Below are 21083 nucleotides of genomic sequence, written 5' to 3'. Positions count from 1 at the left end.
AGTACTAAACAAGTAATGTGATTTATGACCACAATTCTTACTATTGTAACTCGTTAATGGTTGAGGAGAAAGAAATGGGTTAATCTGAATTTTGAGAAATCTTTGAATATTAATGTTCTGTAACTTTTTACATTTCAAGGTACGCAAAATGAATGTTATGTGTTTATTCTTTCCTTTTTATATGTGACGGTTTATTACTTGATGGAGATTTACTACAGGACTGCTTAACATAATTGCTAAGAAACCGTTTTCAGCGCGAACATTTTCTTGTGTACTGAAGATTTAGGATTTAGATTTCTGGGCTTTCGGCATCAATGACCTTGTTAGCCCGTCACATGTGAGTTATGACGTCCCTCGGTGAGCACACTATCCGGGGAAAGGGAAGGAAGCAAACGGCCTGGGACCTATATGTTGGGTACTACCCGGCATTTGCCTGGTATGAAATGAGGAAAACCCAAGAAAGCCTCATTCAGGATGTCTGGACTTAAAAGCTTTTGATACTTTTTCGACCGAGTGCCCCTACCGGAATCGAACCTGGGTCCGCTCGTACCGAAGGCGAGAGCGTTAGCAACTACGCTACGCGGAGCCACTTGTGTCTAGGAAACCTATTTTTACTAGGATATTTGCAACAAAATTTATTTCCTTTCTTTCTTTATTTTTCTTTTTCTTTTTGTTTTTTAACAATAAAACAAAACATATTTTACAGCCTCACTGAAATTTAAAAACAGCAGTCAGGGAGAGCTCACGTTTAAGATTCTTTTTGTTTTGTTTTGTTTTGTTTTGTTTTGTTTTGTTTTGCTTGTTATGTTCTCTAGTTAACTAATGTTTGAGTTCCTGAGAATTACATTATTATTATTATTGTTTCATAATTTTCGAACCAAAAATTAGATGTTTTTCTTTTTTTCCTTGTGTTGACGTCATTGTGGCAAGTTGGGGTGTTTGTATCGTACCTTGGCATTAATTTGGTTACTAGCACATAGTTTCAAGGTCATAAGTTGTAGGCCGCTTGAAACAGCTATTACACAGTTGAGTGTCAGGCGTTTGACTTGCAGGTTTCGTTACAGCGTCTAAATTGCAGTATTGGATTGCGTCCAGCTTGTATGGCTGGTAAAAAAGTTATATCGCTTTCGTAATATGGTAAGAAATACAATGTAACAGTTAGGTATAGTATATATGACTAGTTTAATTAGTCGGAAATTACTCTGTTTCCTTGTCTTATTCTTTCGATTATGTTTAAGTACTGTGTCTTCATAGTATTGTTTCACTATTTCTAGAAGGAATTAAGTATTAACGAAGTAAAGAATAAGCAGAAGCCCACTTTGACGTTTACTATTTCTCATACTTCATTGAGAATGTTTTGATCCCCAATTGCGCAAATTTCTAATATGTATGTGTGTTTCTTTTTGTTGTTGTTGTTGTTGTTCTAGTATGTATGTGTGTTTCTTTTTGTTGTTGTTGTTGTTGCTTACACTGCTATAGATATGAGCTCCTTCATGGCTAAGCGGTTAACGTACGCGCCTTTGGTGTGGGAAACCCGCGTTCGATTCCCGGCGGGAGTGGTTCGGAGTCCATGTTAATCAGTAAGTCCACGTCTCATACAGCCTCGTTGCAGAAAAGGATATTAAAATCAACTCAGCACTCCTTTACACATGGAGTTGTTTGATTCAGGGTTCGAATGAAGCTTTTTACGGGAAGCAGGCACGTAGCCAAGGGGTGGGTCCAGACCCCCCCCCCTTCGGATCCAGAAATGAAAAATATTAAGGAAAGATGAAACAGAAAGAAACAGATGAATCAGCCTCAAAAATATAAAGCTACAATAAGCGTTTTGGTTACTCTTTCTTACGAGGAGCTTTGTGTGGAGGAAACGGGAGGGGGGGGGGGCGGATCAAGTTGAAATTGGATATTATTATAACGGAACATTCCGAATTCCATCTAGCTCCATGTTAACCGTATGCAGCGGCGCAAATCTGTCTTCAACATTGGGAGGGACGGGTAAGACAGTTCTCATAATTTTTTTAAGGATGTTCAAATTATGAAGTTGAAAAACAATGCTGCGGAGGATCAGGGGAGCAGAGTTGTCTTCAAAATTGTGAGGTGGGCAGATTTAAGGCTTATTCTGGGGTGGGGACATCAATTTCATCTTACTTTCCTTTGTGGCAATCGGACACAAATCATCACATTTCTCTCCAAAAAACGCATTTCAAATCGGATTATTGAGGGGAAAGTCCCCCCCCCCAGTTCTAAGATTGGAGGGGACATGTCCTCATCCCCCCGGGACTTGCGCCAGTAACCCTATGGACTACAAATGACGATCGATAAACCGGTTCTTTCAGATAGCCTGTCAGAACTTAAGCAATGCCCAGAATTACCAATAATATGAACCATTTTGAATTTCGCGGCAACACTAATCCATTTTATAGGATGTCTTTACTCCAGAAAGAGATCTCGTTGCTATTCTTGACGGCATTGAACTAAGATAAGAGAAATAGAAAGAAGACGAGAAGAACCGAGTTCGAATGACCTTGGAAGACTATGTCTTTGTCAATACTTTTTTCTATTCTTTTACGCAAGATTTCTTCATAATTCTTTAATTAAAATACTTACTAACATATCCTCATTTTATTGTCCTAACAAATCAATATGGATATGTTGTCAGTAAAATAGTTTAGATTGATCGAACCCCTGGTGTGATAACCACAGTATTTCGTCACAGACCTCCCGTATTGCGAAATCGTGGCTACGTGCCTGCGGGGAGGGGGCGACTTTTCAGATATACAATCCAAGCCTTTTATTTCTCAGTGATGCAAGATATAATATATAGTATATAATATGTAAAATATGAAATGAGGGAACATATTTTCCCGGCAAGGGAGAAATTCTTTGGCGAGTTGGGGAAATTACTTGACGAGAGGGAAAATCTTCATCCTCCCGTTGATTCAAATCTTGATCGAAGATCATGCGAGTAGGATTCCATATTATGCTGTAGGTGTAGGTAGTACACAGTCTTGGCGCTGAATAGGACGCTAAGCTTCAAGCCAACCACATGTCTGTAATAACCTATTGCGATTGAATGGTAATGTAACGTAATGTACGATATGTGCATTTTCTAGATGCCATAAAATTATAATTTTAATTGAACATTCCACGATTATATACTTCAGGTTAAAGGAGTTTGATGATTAATTGAAGTGAATAATCGAGGCAGTGATTCTCAATCTTCTTGACTTACGACACACTTTAGTAAACCCCAATGACATCGATATATTTGTTTAGATTTTGGATTGCTTTCCAACAAGTCGAGCCGCGCCAAAGCTGTAGGCTTACTAAGTTAAGTGAACTGATCCTAATCTAAATCCATTGTTTTCGGGGGCGCAGAAATGGACAGTGACACTTCCGATACTATTTAAATCAAAATTCAGCCAAGCAACTTGGGGAGGGAAAGAGGGGAGACGGATCTTACAAATGATCGAAAATAACCGATATGAGAGAGCGTTTCGTAATAGTAAAAAAAGTGACTGACTAACGTAACATACATGTATTACTGGTTTTCTTATTTTCACCCAACGAAGCAGGTAATTAACGCTAGTACTAGGTATGTGTAGACTAAATGAGGTGATTTGCTTCGTGACCCTTCGAACAATGTACGAAGCGGATGCAAGCAGTTAGTACATGGAGTTAGCTTACCTAAATTTAGATTTCGCTTTCCGAAATCTTAATGGATGTATTAAGTGATTTCGTTACTTACACTCTTAATCTCTAAATACAAGGATTCAAAACACATTTTCGATTCCAAACTATGACTCTGCTAGACAAAGAAAGCATAGTCCAGTGTATGTTTTACTTCATTTTCATATACGTGCTCGTAGGTTTTCTCGGGGACTTGGTTTCCTCCCACTTTCTCATTTCACCAAATATTCCATAATCATTAACTTGCTTTAATCACCGACTCCCTTAGCCTAACAGCATAATAGTGGGACATTAAACTCAAAGACTTTATTTTTATTTTCAAGTAATTAGTTTTCTCTCCCTTATTTATTTTTAATTTAATTTCTCTTTCAATTTCCCTCTTTTAGGAACATCAACATAATTTACAATTCTGTCTCATTATAATAACACTATTAAAAGTCCCATATGCAGCTCACCACGTTGGAACCCAGCGGAAACAGATGAACAACGAATATTGTCGAAAATATGCATTGCTTACAGCGGCGTAGCGAGCATTAGAAGATTGGGAGGGGGATGAAACTTGAAATTGCCAAGTCTTGATTTTTATCTTAAAAAAATGTCAAGTCTTGATAAAAAAAAAATGCCAAGTGTTTCGAAAATCTTACAAACCCTATGAAAAACTATTACAGCAACCTTATTTTCATATTCGTTCCATTCCATGCCCCCCGTCTGAGACACGAATAAGATCAGCCCTTGTTCCGCTCTCGAGTCCAATTTAACATCTAACCTCAGGATCATTATCATCACCCACGAAGCACAACTGTTAATTTGATAACTCATGGCTATGTTAGGTAACCTCCGCCAGCTAATCTTCACGAGAACCTTTAAAGTTACAATCAGTTGTAGAAATGCATTTAAAAACGTAGAATAAGGTAGGTTATATTTACTGTTTGTGATGTAGAAGTGCCTAATTTACATATTAAACATTCAATTGAGGGGTTCAGTGAGAGACCAGGCTAACTTACATCCAGGTCAAGATTGAGATTTTGACGGAACAGCATACTAATGTCATTAATTGACCTTTGCCTCAACCACTTGTCTGTGTGGCTTGTCCTGAGACAGGGGCGGATCCAGGGAGGGTCTATCTCCCCCAAGAAGAGGAAACTTTGTGTATTTTAATATAAAATAAAACCCACCCAGAGTTGAATCTCTTAAAAGTAGCTCTATCTTGTAAGTAGTGGCATTACAACCCACCGCCCCCCAGTAGTCCATCCTGGATCCACCCCTGTTGTATACTAAACCAAACTATGAATATCAGTCGTATCCTTTGAAACGTGCTGTTTTCATTTGTTTCCTTTTCTTTCAGAAAGTTAAAATTGTCAGTTAGCCTAGTCTCTCGCTAAACTGTCAATTGTGACAAAACACACCAATAATTGTTGATGCCAACTAAAACATACATATCCAAAGCCTACAAAATATATCACATTATTTAAGTTTTTTTCTTTCTTTTTTTTTTCAAAATTGCTTGCAATGTTTTTCTTCGTGCCAAGCATCCGAATGTCATCTTGAATTCTGACCTCATTTCACTACAATTCTTTGAAGTGTAAGACTGCGCAGCTTTTTTTTCCCCTCTCTCTCGCTCTCTTCAGTCCTTCAGTCTCCCCCACTTTGATTTCATGATTTCGCACTCTGATGAAAAGTATTAAACACCAAAATGGAAAAGTACTAATATATAACCTCTCTTTTAGTAGCCCCTCCAACCACACGCCCGGGGCACGTGCCTTGCTTGCTCGCCCATAGCTCTGTGAGCTATATAAGTAAAATACAATGCGCGCGCATATGTAAACTTGGTGCCAGCTTTGATTCTCGCTGAGAGAGTATACATATAATGTTGGTTCGAATTCCATCAAAACCATAGGCTCATTTTTGTGTAACCTTGGTACTGAAGAAGACAGTAGACTTCAACAAATATTCCTGTCGGGCCTCGATGGCTCAGTGGTAGAGCGCTCACCTCTGGTGTTTGGGGTCTTTGGTTTGATCCCAGCTCGCGCCAAGTAAACTTTGTGGTGGACAAACACCGTGTGAGTGGGTTTTCTCGGGGTTCTCCCGTTTCCTCCCACTTTCTTCATTCCACCATTTCATTCATTATATCATCATCAGCGTCTCCTTTAGCCTAGCCGGTATACCCGTCATTATTGATACAACTATTATATACAGGATGCATCAGAAGTCCCTTGTCATCCTTTCTGAAAACTACAGGGATGTAGTTACATTGATTGCGAGATAAGAGATACACATTAGGCCCAGAGGGATACTTTCGGATTACATCACGCGGACGGTCGCCATCTTAGATTCGAAATTGTAATACGGACGATAAGTGGGTAGTGTGATACATGGCCATGCACTAAAATGTTCTGAGGATGTCAAATATGCAATCAGATATCATGTAACTTATTCTGGTGAAATGTTATTGGCAGTGAACCAAGTGAGACTATATGTAGTGGTATGTCATACCCTTCTTTTTTTTTTCCAGTGATAGAGACATACCGTTTCTGGTTTTTTAGTGATCAAGATAAACCTTCACGGAAGAATAAATGCTAAATACCATTAATAAATCCCTTTTTTATACGTATTGACGAATAGCTTTGCACATAAAAAGATTTTATTTCTTATGTAGATTCTAAGTTGACAATACTGACATTTTTACCTTTTTCTACCTTTTGTTTGTAAAATGAGGTGTTTTCAAAGAAGTTCATCTAGTTTATATTTTGATGTGCCGTATTGAATTGTTTCTTTCGTATGTATGTATGTGTCGTCTTGTCTGAATTCTTATAAGGGTCGTATTTTGAGCATGGGCGGATTTAGGGGATTGCTGTGGGGGCAGATCTTACGGGAGTTTGAAATACCCCTCATTCGAGTGTGTGGTCCAGGAGTTTTCCCGCTGGAAATTGTTAATATTGAAAGTCGGTTTTTGAGCACTTTCGTGTATAATTCTCTGATACAAGGTAAGGGCTATTTTTATTTATTTTTTTCCAGATAGTTGTTCACGATGGATAGATCAGTCTCTCCGTTTTTTCTCCGTAACTAAAAGAAGCTTTCCAGTGGTTTTCAGACATTATGTAAATAGAAATGCAATCTAGTAGGCTTCACACCTCACTGCATTTGAACATTTAGATAGCCGATATGTCGAGTCAAAATCGTAATAAAACACACCGCCTCTGATTTTTCCCACTTCGAACACATTTCCCTGTTATAGTCAGGGGTAAAAGCGAGGGGGAACGCGGGGGACGCAGTTCCCCACCTCGAAAAATATGTAGGACGTCTCTCAGATCCTAAAATGGTACAATGGGCAGAGATAGGCAGGAGGAACGGCGTGGAGTGATGCCGCTACCTACCGTCCCCCCACCTTTTCAGGTCCACTTTTACCCCTGGTTATAGTATATGTTCTACATGTTCCTACTGAGCAATAAACATTTGCAGAAGCTTCTTCCAATTGCTGTGGACACAAAGTAGGATATAGGGTCAAATTTGTGCACAGACGATGGCGATACTTTGTTCTAGATGATAAAAATTATGAATATTTACTGCACAAACCATAGCCTTAACTTTTCCACTTAGCTAGAAATTGAACAGCGTTAGGTCCGGTGATCGAGCAGCCATTCAACTGCCTCTCGTCGATCAACCCATGTTCTAGAAAATTGTTCAAGTAGTGACGCAATACGAATCCATAATGAAGAAAGCGCCATGGTGTTGAAAAAAACTGCGAGAATGTACCATCCTCGGGCATCGCAGCTCGCAATATCTATCCCTGTACGAGCGTGAGGTATTATTCCGCAGTTAATTTTATGGAATGAAAAAGTGACTGATTAGACGTATTCCTCATTTGTCTGCCAACAACATAATTAATTTTCTTTGCGCTGGTCATGTTGGAGGGGTCTTGCACGCGGGGTTGTCAGGTGACCAATTGTGCATGTTCTGCCTATTAACCTTCCCATTTACGTAGAGGTCAGCTTCATCTGAAAAGAGTATTTGCATAAAAATGTTAACCATAATTACTCACTGCACTTGGCGATCAACATCGTTCTCGTGGAGATGTTGCTTCATTTGCACCTTGTACGGATGCACTTATACACGCGCAGACCCTATGACTCAACCCACATTGCATTAATAAATGACGTGTGCTCCTCTGGGGCCACATCCAGAAAGAAGTCAGCACTGCCGTAGGCGTTGCTTCATCTGTAGCTCTCTACGATCGTCCGCTACGACGTATGTTCACGAATGTGCCCGTCTCCTCAAATTTAGTTAATTACTGTGACACTGCAACATGTAACACAGTCACATTGTGGATGATTCTGTTTGCAATCGGTAACCACTGTACAGGCACTCCTCCCGCTCCACAGTTTGAATATTTCGATGCATTCCTCACGTGCTAACGGTATGGTTCTACATCTAGAAGAAAGAGGTAAATACAACGTTCAATTGGCAATAACTTTTCACCAAATTAAGCTCCATGGAATCTGATTGCATATTTGACATACTGAGAAAATTCTAGCCTGTGGCCATATATATATCACATTACCCACCAGTTTATAACAAACAAATTTAATCCAAAATGGCGGCCGTCTGTGAGAGTATTTCCAAACGGCCTAATGTGTATCACCCATCTCACATTCAATTAAACTACACCCGTGTAGAATTTAGAAAGGAACTTCGTATGATGTATACAGGGTGTTTCGAAAGTCCTCTGACGTTACAACAAAACGTAAGAGGAAAAACCATTTCTAAATATGTTGTTTTCATTCTAAAGTGAACACTTTTTAAATCGGAGGAGCCGTTTGGGCTGTACTCTTTATGCGCCCAATGTGGAATGAAAATGCAATGTTACCATTTACCTGGACCCACAACATATGTGAATGAAGTTACTGTTTGAAATGGGGGCTAGCCATCGACATGTTAGCGTAAAAATCAGTAACTTCATTCACTTATGTTGTGGGTCCAGGTAAATGGCAACGTTGCATTTTCATTTAACATTGGACGCATAAAGAGTGTACAGCCAAACGGCTCATCCGATTTTGAAAATTCCTTCAACTTACATTGGAAACATCATATTTGGAGACGGTTTCCCAATTACATTTTGTTGTAACTCTGATAATAATCGAGTTACTTAATGTCAGGGGACTTTTGAGACACCCTATATATCTTATGGAATATATGTTTGATGTCCCTATAACTGTAGTATAATTTAGTTTGTTTAAATTTACAAGTTATTACAAGTAGATTCTGACTTACATGCGTAAGAGTTTGTATGTAACTAACTAATGAATTCTATTTCATGAAATTTACATTGAAATATTTAACACAAAATCTTTTATATTCATGCTTAACTTAGTGACTTGGCTTTGGACTGCAACTGATTATTGTACCCCATTATTGCTTGAGAAGAAAACCGATGTCCGAATCTTCATTTGGAGAAACCAAAGAACTATTGGAATGCTGAGGATTGCAATCATTAATTTCTACACTTCAAGGTGCGTAAATTATATCTAGGTATATTCTGTGTTTATTGTTATAATTACTATTACTATTATTGGGTTTAGAATCAATCAAGTACTTCATGATATTTTAGAGGGATCAAGATGGCTGCCAGATAGATAAATATTTGAGCGTCAGGCCCTTATTTCTTTTCAATTTTATATTTAATCAATGTCTATTTCCCCCCCCCCCCTCATTATTCCACCAATTCGTATTCCAAGATCATCAATTTTCAATACTCATTTGTGACTGTCAGCATACATAGCATAACCGTAGGAAGTAAAACAAAGATTTATTTTTATTTTTCGTTTTCATGTCTTTTCTCCATAGCTGTGAAAAATAACGACTTCAACATCATAAATTTGTATGCTACTTGCCTGCTTTCGAGCACAGTAATCAACTATTTGGACATTACGAAGCAAAGCAGGTATACGTTGCAGTTAGCATACTTTTGAAAGGATGTGACATAATGATATTGGTGTTGCGATGTTCAGCCTAAACAGTGCAAGTAAATAAATCTGTAACAATTGTATTGGTGTTTAGCTTACATGTCCTCCAGACGGGCCATTTTTTTTTTTTTTTTTTTTACATCTTGTTACTTCTACTCTATATGAGGGGTCGCGGTAGCTCAGTGGTGGAGCGTTCACCTCTGGTGCTTGGGGTCCTGGGTTCGATCCCAATCCCCGCCAAGTGAACTTTGTGGTGGACAAACACCGTGTGCGTGGGTTTTCTCGGGGTTGTCCCGTTTCCTCCCACTTTCTTCATTCCACCATTTCATTCATTACTCATCATCACCGTCTCCTTTAGCCTAACCGGCATAATCGTGGGACGTAAAACTCAAAGATTTCATTTCATTTCTACTCTATATGAAGTATATTCTGAGGTTGTGTTTTTGGGGACGTGGTAGCTCAGTGATGGAGCGTTCACCTCTCCTGCGTGGAGTTCCTGGATCGATCCCAGCACGTGCCAAATGGGCTTTGTGTTGGACAAACACTGTGTGTGGTTTTCTCGGGGTTTTCCCGTTTTCTCTCACAGTTTTCCTTCTACTATTTCATTCATTCTCATGATTATAGTCTCCTTTAGCATACCCGGCAAAATCGTGGAACGTAAAACTCAAAGATTTCATTTCATATAAACTTTGGTGCAAAGTAACCCCATAGATGAAGATATTTTGCACCACATACAAAAAAGTATGTTCAATATACTAACATAATGTTTGTCTGCAATGTTTTCTCTCCTGTATTTATACATTTCACTTTTTACACAAAACTGCATGTGTAACGAATTTTTGTTACGAAATTCGAGACGAGACATAGCTCTTCCAATAGAAACAGATACAGTTTTCGAGACGAGACAACTTTCGCGACACCTTTGCGAGAGGTGACAGTCTCAAATCATTTCTCGTGCGTACCCCTAGCCCATATCGTGCGTTATCAAAAAGCATGTTAATGAGAAATAACAACATGTAAATACAATATAGGTAGTTAAAAACATTTTTGTTTTCATTCTTCACTAATGCATTATTATTAACCTCAGTATTTTATTGTCCATTCTTAATCTTAAGGTGATATATAATTAAGTTTTGAATTCGGTTAACTTATTTTGTTTCTCAAATTGTATTAAAAATGTATGTACAAACATGTTTATTTTCATTCTTGAGTGCTTAAAGTCACTATAGTTATTAAACATAGTAATTAATATTGTACTCTTAACGTTAAAATAATATACAGTTAACTTTTGAATTCAGTTAACATTTTTCTTACTGAAATTGCTTTAAAAAGTATGTAAAAACTTTTTTATTTTCTTTCTTGAGTGCCAAAAGTGATGCACAGTTATTAAGATTAGTACTTTATACTCTATTCTTAATTTTAAACTGATAAACAGTGCGTTTCTGAATAAATTATGTCAAGTTATTTGAGTGACGAACACTGGTACAAAACCCTGATTACCACTGGAACATTTCGATTTTGAGATGACTACTACCGGTGCAATACAAGGGATTTTAAAATATTGTTTTTCCTTCAACGGCTATTCGATTTTGAATTCTGACTACATGGTCATATATAGGAAGGATCAGTGTCTCTTTCCAACTATGGTACAGCTCCGACCGATTCACGGTGCTCACAGAAGAGACAAAAGAGTATGTTTTCAACCTTAAAGTAACGACCACTGGTGTTTTTACCCTGGTATGCAAAAGTAAGTGGGTACCCCAATGGGGTAGAGGGGTACTATGCGGTACCTAATTTCTGCATTTTAGATATATGGAAATACATGTGTCTAAAATGTAAAGAACTGATATTTGTTTACCGAAAACTGCAACTCGGTAAGCCTTACGGATACCGAGACATGGGAAAATAAAGAGCGACACGATATGTATGTGGGGCTTGCATACTTGAAGGTACAATTTGGAAAATGAATTCAAATATGACTAACGGCTATCAAGATATTGTCAAATAAAGAGAGGACCAATACAGGTATGGGATTTTCGTATTAGATGATAAAATTTCCGAAACCGGTCATGGAAAGTTAATAAACACCAGTAGCAATTCCATCTTCAAGTAATTAGATATTTCCATGGGGTGTTAGAACATCTTACAGTCTACCAAGATTAAATTTTAAAAGCTTTTGAAAATATAACTTGACATTTGTAAAGAGTATTAGAAATATGTATTTACCTAAAACTTGCAGCTAGTACATCTAACATATAGAGAAACACCGTGAAATAAAAGAGTATGAGATGTTGAAACTTCGGAAAAATTATTGGTCCCAACAAAATTAAAATAAGATGGTATTTCTATGGGTTAAGTAAGTACCTCAGTACAATTTCGATGGAAAGATTAGTTCTAGGTTTTCTTCAGGCAGTTCCAAAGGTTCATCGAGCTGTGTAAAAGAGTGAAAATTCCCTGTGAATATCTAATATAGTAACCAAAATATAACGAGTCATTTATTTTATGACGTAAAAATAGAGATCTTTAAGGATTTGTACTTCTGGGTCTTTGCTATAAGAAAGAAATTCAAAAACCTACTGTATATACCTTAATATGCAATTAAATCAGTGAGGACACAGTAACTTAGTGGTGGGGTGTGTACCTAGTATGTTTTGCAGAAACTACACTGGAGTATTCTCTTAATCCACAGAGATACGATCACACTTAACTGCCCATTTAATTTTAAAATGAAATTAAGGCAAGTGAATGTTGATGATAGAATTGATGGAGTGTAAAGGTGGGAGGAAAGGAGTACACCGAGAATACCCACGAATACAATGTCGACTACCAACTGACTTGGACACGGATCAAACCAGGGACCCAATACACCAAAGGTACGCACTCTACCACTAAGCCACCGTGCCTCCACCCATTTAATTGTCTATTAAGGTGTATACGGTAGTTTTCTGAAATTTCTTCTTCTTACAGCAAAGACTCAACAGTACAAATCCATGTGGGTCTCCATTTTTACGACCTCGTAAAATACATAATTACTTATATCTCGGTTGCTATATTAGATATTGACAAAGAATTTTCATTCTTTTTGTACGCTAGGAATTATCACGCTTGGATTTACCCGAAGAAAACTTCGAGCTGAATTAATCTTTCGATCGGAATTGCCCTGACGAGTGTGAGGTACTCACTTAACCCATATAAGTACCATCTTATTTAACTTTTATTAAGATCAAAAGTTGTTTTATGAAATTTCAAGATCTAATACTCTTTTATTTCACGGTGTCTCTCTAGCTGTAAGATGTACTGGCTGGAAGTTTTGGGTAACTCTATTCTCTTTTCTAATACTCTTTACAAATGTCAAATTATATTTTCCAAAGCTTTTAAAACTTAATCTTTTTAGACCCATGATGTTCTAAAACCCCATGGAAATACCCAGTTACTTTAGGATGAAATTGCTACTGGTGCTTATTCAGATTTCATGATCGATTTCGGAAATTTCACCACCTAACACGAAAACCCCATAACTGTGTGGGTCCTCCCTTTATTTGACAATATCTTGATAGCCATTAGTCATATTTTCATTAATTTTCTAAACTACTGTCAAGTATGGAAGCCCCACATACCTATGGTGTTCCTATTTATTTCACCATATTTCGGTAACTGTTAAACATACCGACTTGCGGTTTCGGTAAACACACACCTGTAACGTTCTCTATAAGTTTATTAAGATATATTTTAGAATGTTTAGAAATGGGAGGTCTGCGAATGCCATAGTACCCGAAAACCCCCATAAGGACGTGTGTGTAGTGTATTGAATTGAAACTACTTTTGAGGTTGTTGATAGCCCTCAGTAATTACGTTTTCGAAACTGCACAATCTAGTACGCAAAACTCACACTTCTATGGTGTTGTCCTTTATTTTCCCATACCTCGGTATCCATAAGGCTTACCGAGTTGCGGTTTTCTGTACTAAACAGATATCAGTTCTTTACATTTTAGAGACATATATTTCCACATATCTAAAAATGCAGACATATTAGGTACCCCATGGTACCTCGAACGCCAGTGGGTACCCACTTACTTTTGCATAGTAATACATTTCGAGTTGTTCAGCATCAACAAACACTTTTTTTTTAATTCATCATTTTTCTACCAGAAACCCAAAAGTCCATACCTGACCGAACAGATTTTGTCCATTTAATCTAAAAAATGTTAAATATTTTAAAATGTAACATTTGAAATATTTTTGGATTTTTTTTCAGGTATTTCATGTATCAAAACAAAACCAGGATTCTGCATGAAAGACAGCGAAAAGAAGCAGTGTAATTTGTGGCTAAAAGCACGTCCTTTCTGAAGACAGACCCGATTGTATTTACATTCTTTTGTACAAATATGTAACCTTAATAAATATACTGCTCCGCAAATTATTTCTTTCTTCCATAAATTAGAATAAATGTATGTCTGTTTAAAGAAAATGTTTGTTAGTTAAAGGTCTTTTCAACTCTTTTTCTCTGTAAATAAGAACATTATACCTTGCAACATTTTTTTTATCATTGTGCAATTCCGATTGGATAAAGTAAATCTGCACGAAGCACTATTATTTCAGTCATACATTAATAACTAATGTATTGTTCTGTGAATAAGGCAATGGTATAGTGAATATGTTTTAACATAAAATCTGTAACTCAGCTTTTCAGTAGTCAACTTTATTGAGAATCCGAAGAAAGAAAGAAAAAATGTTGGAATTAACGAATTTCAAAATTATTTTTGTTCGAATTCTGGACTAATCCAAATTATCCAGAGAAATCATTTATGTTGCTCTCTACAGATGTATTCTTTCTCCAAATCGTATGAAAAGGAGACTTCATACATCGCTATATTTTGTATGTACTATGTTTCGTATTTATTTAATCACTTTGTACCTTTCTCTAGTGTTGACAAGGCCGCAAGTGTCAATCGAATAATTTAGTGTTTCACTCATGTAACCTTGTGACTAACGTACGTCCTGTCGGTATATATATGTTACTGGGTTCGGTTAGCGACAAACAATTTTTAGTGTTAAACAAATACAAAAATCTACACGCAATGAGATACGATGATCTCTGCCTCATAGACAATACCAAGCAACTAACGGTACTGAGTGTGGTTGAGTTTACTAGTGGTATTATCTGGCTAAAATCAATGTTCCGAGAGCTATACTTCTTTTTGTGCTCTGAATGCAAACTTTGATATAACCGTTTTAAATTATTGTACATCTATCTATCTATATAGCTATATCTATATCTATCTATCTATCTATCTATCTATCTATATATATATATATATATATATATATATATATATATATATATATATATATATATATATGTATGTATATAATTGTAAACTAGAAACTTCCGAGTAATTCTGAGAATCATCGCTCTTTCTTTAAATAATGTATGAGACTATTACACTGCTCGTTACTTAAAATGTTGAACTAAGAAGGATACATCCAGGAAAGTCCAAATTTGCAGAATGTGTAGAGCAGGGAAGGATAAATATGTTTGGTCGATGGCTGCACAGCTTCTCATACCTGTGAACTCCGCCAGCTACAGTTGATGAGCTGTGGCATTGGATCGTAAGACGCATGGCTTACCATACCAGAAGAGAACATCCTCTCGATATCTCGCTGTGTTACAGTCGTTCTGGTTGTCAATGTTGGGTCAGTTCTGCTCTGCTATCACCACGTTGTCACACAGCGAATACAGCGGTAAGTTTAACCCTTAACGTAGCAAGCCTAAGTCGTCAAAGTTGTTTACCAAGCTGGAGTCTTCTGGGGACCCCAAGTATTATTTTAATTTCTCAACATAGTATTGCAGAGGGTTACTCCAACTATTATTTTTTGGATGTCTAGAAGCATACTTAAGTTAAATGAACATTGTTGACGTCAAATATTATGTATATTTGAACACTATTCAGTTCTTCATACAATTTCATACTTGTGTGTTCGTAAATCTGAAACACAGGTTTAACAATGAAGTTTTTACATTTTGAAGTGTGTTTTTATTTTTTGTATTTTTTAAAGAAACGCATCGTTGATCTAATCATGTAATTGATATCTCAAAGGGTTGCAGGATACATATAAAAATCGAGAATAAATTGATTCTTATAATTGCGGCAGTATCACCAAATATCACTCTCTGGGGTCCCTAGAGTACCCCGCTTGGTATGTTAAGGGTTAAGCATATTCGACACTTACTATTAGATATCGGCTTGGGAACTTTGGCGTAGCTACCCTGTCTGCTTGAAGTTGCATTTTTAATGGGGAGTACTGTTTAGGAATCATCTTGTGAGGGAAAACGTTTTCAGCTGACACCATGTTTTTAATTATAGCTTCATTTAAAAAATAACTTATCTGTTAATTAAAATGTTCATAGAAGTTATTTCTGGAAAATCCTATTCACGCCTCTTGTGGTAACAACTGCATTTTGGAAGAGGATATTATTAAGGAAAAGAATGAGGTAAAGTCGTCTGTATATAGTACACACGGAAAAGAAAGTATTTGACAGTTGACAAATTTTCTTTTGCCAATAGGTCGGCAACAAATTAATTAATTTGGATCTTTTTGTTGTTATTCTTCGAATAGTTATAACTTGACAACCTGCCAAAGTCGGTACTCTGATAGGTTAATTTATTGTTGAGTTTTTAGGAAAACAAATTTTGTCAACTGAAGAATATTTTCTTTCGTGACTGTACAAGCAATGGATGATAACGGCTTAATAAATGACTGTACGTAAGTCTTTTTTGAGTTTGAACATAGGATTGTACATGGCTGTGAATTTTGCATTATTATTGAAGTGCTGCAACTAAGTTATTGCAAAAGGTATGATAAATTCTTACAGTAATATTGTCACATATTGATTTACTCTATATGAAAACTAAAATAGTTTAACATATGGTTACCCTCCTTTGTGCCAATAATTTTAAAACTAACTCTTGTGCCACTTTTCAACACTTGGCTTTGCAGTAGCTTTCCAAAGAATTAGCAGGAAGTCCAAACTTACACCCTGCAGATAAATACATTTCTCTGGACAGTTTCACTGCTCCAAACTAAAATTTGAAAAGTGTAGTATTTTTAATTTTATTATTATTGGCACAAAGGAGATCAACCATATTTTAAGCTATTTTTGTTTCCATACAGAGAAAAACAATATGTGGCAACATTACAGTAAGAATGTATCATGCATTTCTCAGTATGTTGCAGCACTTCAATAATGGTGCACTATACGTACAATCTAGATCCTGAATATGTCCAATTCATATATTACAACAAGGCAATACGTATGCGATACAGGTAAAATCCGTATATTTCATATGGACAATCTACAAGCTACATACATCCAGTCCATACATTACATATGGCCAGCCTGTACGCGACATACGTGTAATCTATATGCCGCATGCAGACAGTCTGTAAGCTGCATATGTGCACTCTGTATGGTGCATACGGATATTCTGTATGCTGTATCGGGACAAGCTGTGTGCGACATAAGGAAAATCTGTATAATACATAGGTACAATACGTACACTGTATCTAGTCGTACGTACGGGGCACAAGTACAATATAGATGCTGTCTCGGGATTGAACGCAAGAAACACACGTACAGAACGTATATTGCATACTTCTTGAAATTACGCTCCGTCCTGATAGTCAGTGAGTGTCGTCATTATTAACCCACATGCTACATACGATCCTGACGTCACAAAGCTAGATATTACCTCCGTATATACTTGTTACTGTAGATGACGTCACATGAATGACGTCATTGCACTTATGTAGACAGTACGTATAATACATACTTTTTCAGCTATACGTTTGCTGCAGGATGCTATATACGGTTGTACGTTAAGTCCAGAAACTACAGGAATTACGAATGTAACCTACGTTTTTAAGTATGCCACCTACATTTTTTTTTCTCAGTGTAGCTCTCGATTTCGCTTTAATTACAAAATTAGAACGAATTTAACACCTTAGGCTACAATCAAATTAAAACCAAACTAATTTCAGTGTCTCGTCCAAATTTACCAGCATATAATGCAGAATTAGAAATTTTCCAAATACAGGAAAACTAAAATGAGTCTGTCGAATATTTCTTAAGGAAATTAAGGGTCATTAGACAGCTAATGCCAGAGGCTTGAGAGGAACAGAAGATCCATTTTATTTCATTGGGATTATAAAGACATTTATTGCAGAAGATAGCGTTGGAATCCTTTCAAACAGTCCAGCGGTTGCAGGATCGACTTAATGAATTCGAAAAGGCTCAGGACGTAATGCAGAAGAGGAATTATGTGGAATTGTCACAGACAATACATCCTTTGATCGGCCAACCTAACCGATCCTCAACATTTCCTTTAAATGACTGTCATAACCAAATGATTCCTAGTTCGTTAATGCAAACCTTTGCACAAAAGCCAATTTCTACTGTGCATCACGCCCAACCTGCTCCTTGTTATTCGCAATCGTTACCTTCTGCACCTCCATTGCAGAATATTCCCCCTCCACAGTCAACTTCTACTCAACCTGAAGGTTCGAATCCGCACCCCCAGCAAATTCAAAACCCGCCCTCACAACCTCCTCAGAGGGACCTCAGTAAATTAGCCAATCAAATGGTCAGATTATCAGTAATGGTAGCAGAAAATGCCATAAAGTCTACTTTCAGGCGTTATAACGGAGGAAAAAATCGTCAAGGAAACGGACAGCAAAAGGCGGGTGCAAAGAATAACAACAAAGAAAATAACGGTGTTAGGAAAAATAAAAATTTTCTAAAAGGCGATAAAATATCTGTATGGTCAATATGTTATAAGAAGAACCACGGCGCATCTTCTTGTAGGAATAATCCAAACAATTCCAACCAGGGAAACGCATAGATGAGCTCGCCTGCCAAAGTCACGTCTCGCGGGCCATTTTAGAAAAGTCGGCGCGGGCCACAGAAACCACCACGAGCAAAAAATCATCACACCAGAAAAGGGCAGGGAATAGCGGAAACTTTTGGAGATACAGAGGACAATTTTTTCAATCAGACGACCTATAACGATCGCCGAGAACATGTTAAGCTGGGGACAGAAAATTATTTAAAAAATATTACTTAATATTAGAGTAAATTCAAGCAGTCTACCAGTAATAATAGACACTGGATGCAGTCTTAGTTTATGGTCCAGACAAGACGTATTTTTGAATTGCCAATTAATACAATTTCAGACTCGTATCAAGGGCATCGCTAACAAAGTTCTGACTTTGAAAGAAATACCACTAATTAAATTTAAAATTGGCATCACTACGTTTTCACATTACTTCCGCATTAGAGATGCAGACTTAGGTCCGATTTCTGGGAACGACATTCTCACTAGACTTTTTTTCTGAAATAGGCCTTGAGCATAATTCCATATCATTATATAGAAAACCTAAAAAGCCTGATTTTCCCAAGGAAAAGAGGGAGGAATGTCGCAAGCAATTACTCATTCTTTGTACTTGCAGAGAAACGCAAATGTAATCACAGCTAATAAAATTAGGATCCCAGCGAAATAACATTTCTACTCCCCTGTTTCGATTCCGAAGGAAAATCATGACAGAGCTTTTTACATCATTACTGCGCTACAATCATTGTTAGAACGATATGGATTGGAGGCAATGACCATGAAAATACTGAGTAATGACCTTACGTTATTAATCTCAAATCCTACGGCACGCATAATAACTTTAAATAAAGGCAGACCAGTGGCATATACAGAGGAAGACGTGGAAAGATTTTCTTTTAAAATAGAAGAAGAGGACAAAAACAACAAGAATTTAGAACACAAGAAGAGATACAGGAAAGATTAAAACAGACCGCTAAAACTTTTAACATGGACTTTTCTAATATAAATTCTGATTTACCTGTATACCAGCGGATAGCTGTAAGCAATTTATTATACAAGTACAGGGATGTTTTTTCATACAGTCCAGAGGATATAGGTTATTTTAGGGGATACGAACATAAAATACGGATAGATAAAAGTGCGTCATTCCATCACCGTTCCCCACCTATTCTATTAGGAATAAGAAATCAAATTGATAGACAGATACAACAACTGTTAGATGTCAAAATCATAACTGAGACATAGACGAGTAATTACTCTTTGCCTTTAATTGCGATCAAAAACCCAACAGTTCACAATTTAGGCTTGTGTTGAATCTCCAGGCATGTAATAGTTGTACAAAATATTTTTTAAGCATCCCGTTTCAGTCTACAGAAGACGTTTTACAGGTTTTAAAAGGAAAAGCCCTAATTTCGAACCTGGACATTTTCCAATCGTACTTTTAAATCTTATTGCATCCAAAAACCACTAAATGCATGACTTTCGAGGTGAATTATACACGCAAAAGCTATAAATTTCTCAGGCGCGTAATGGGTCATTGCTCAATCTCTCAATCTTTGACTATTGCCATTAACATGCTATTAGACGGCTTACCAAAAGGCATTACCAATTTTGCAGATGTCATTGTGATTGGTTCATATAAGTGGGAACAACAACTCTCAGATTTGGAGCTTTTGTTCCAAAAATTACGAAAGCACGACTTTAGAGCCAATCCCAAGAAGACACACTTGCTATATAGAGAACTCCCAGCATTAGGATTCCTTGTATCCGGAGAAAAGATTAGTATCTCACCGAAAATAGCAAATAAGATCAAGAATTTTAAGAAACCGACTACTAAGCGAATATTCAAGAGCTTTATAGGCCTTTGCTCGTATCTGCGGAATCATATTAAGGACTAGACGATCAAGGTAGAACCATTTGAACAGCTCCATACTAAAAATGCTAAATTCAAATGGATCGAAAAAATGATGAATTTTTTGAGAAGCTCAAAGAAGACGTTTTGAATACCCCATCTCTGTATCATTTCCACGAAAAGCTAGAGATAAGACTCTAAATAGATGCGAGCTCACTTCAATTGGGAGGGTTATTACCTTGCTATAACCCTAAAACTAACGAAGAAAGAATTGATTTATATTGAAGCCGTCGCCTTACAAAGGCCGAAACTAAACGTTCAGTCTGGCAAAAAGAACTATACGCTATTATTTATGCTCTACGCAAATTCAGAAATTTCCTGCTTAATCGTAAATTTAAATTGTTTACGTGTCTAACTTCTCTACGCACACATCCGGACAGAGTAGGAAAGTGCACATGTTATAGACTTTTCTTACCCGACTATAATTTTAACATCTGCCATATTGAAGGAAAGAGCACCCGGCCGCTTAGAACAAAATAGCAACGATAGTCCAGAACCCACGGACCCACATCATGCAATCGACGATTTGCATGCATACCGTTCCAATTCTTTACAAGATCCCATTCTTCAAATACAACAATCAGGATCTTTGAAGAACTTACAGAAGGAATAACTCAAAGATGACTCGTACGCTGA

General features: G+C 37.1%; 1 long non-coding RNA gene across 1 annotated transcript; it reads left to right on the top strand.

Annotated features, from left to right (window-relative positions):
* The first annotated feature begins 1004 nt into the window (after positions 1–1004).
* Positions 1005–14005, top strand: LOC145679818 (uncharacterized). The gene is made up of 3 exons (XR_014130569.1): positions 1005–1137; positions 9056–9194; positions 13903–14005. It is a non-coding gene; the product is annotated as an uncharacterized LOC145679818 (long non-coding RNA).
* Positions 14006–21083: the final 7078 nt, after the last annotated feature.

This window comes from Thermobia domestica, chromosome 2, assembly GCF_964235325.1.
Source record: "Thermobia domestica chromosome 2, izTheDome1.hap1.1, whole genome shotgun sequence".
Lineage (NCBI taxonomy): Eukaryota > Metazoa > Arthropoda > Insecta > Zygentoma > Lepismatidae > Thermobia > Thermobia domestica.
The sequence above is the reverse complement of the archived record's forward strand: the minus strand, read 5'-3'. Positions and strand labels throughout refer to the sequence as shown.